Here is a 230-nt window from a genome sequence, read left to right on the forward strand (position 1 = left end):
GGACTAGGGAGCCTGTGGCTGGTCTGCAGGGGGGGAAAAAATCCCCCCAGGTGTCTCAGGCCACTCACTGAGTACGAGTAGCCCGTTGTTATTTTAGCTATTTGAATAACAAGGCTTCGTACAGAAGGAGAATGAAGAAATTCAGCAGCTTATTTCCATGAGTCTGGAAGGGGAAATCCATCCCCACCGCCCCCCACCAATCTTTTTTCCATTCATCAACATTGCACGTG

The sequence above is a fragment of the Pterocles gutturalis genome, unplaced genomic scaffold (assembly GCF_000699245.1).
Source record: "Pterocles gutturalis isolate BGI_N339 unplaced genomic scaffold, ASM69924v1 scaffold177, whole genome shotgun sequence".
Classification (NCBI taxonomy): Eukaryota; Metazoa; Chordata; class Aves; order Pterocliformes; family Pteroclidae; genus Pterocles; species Pterocles gutturalis.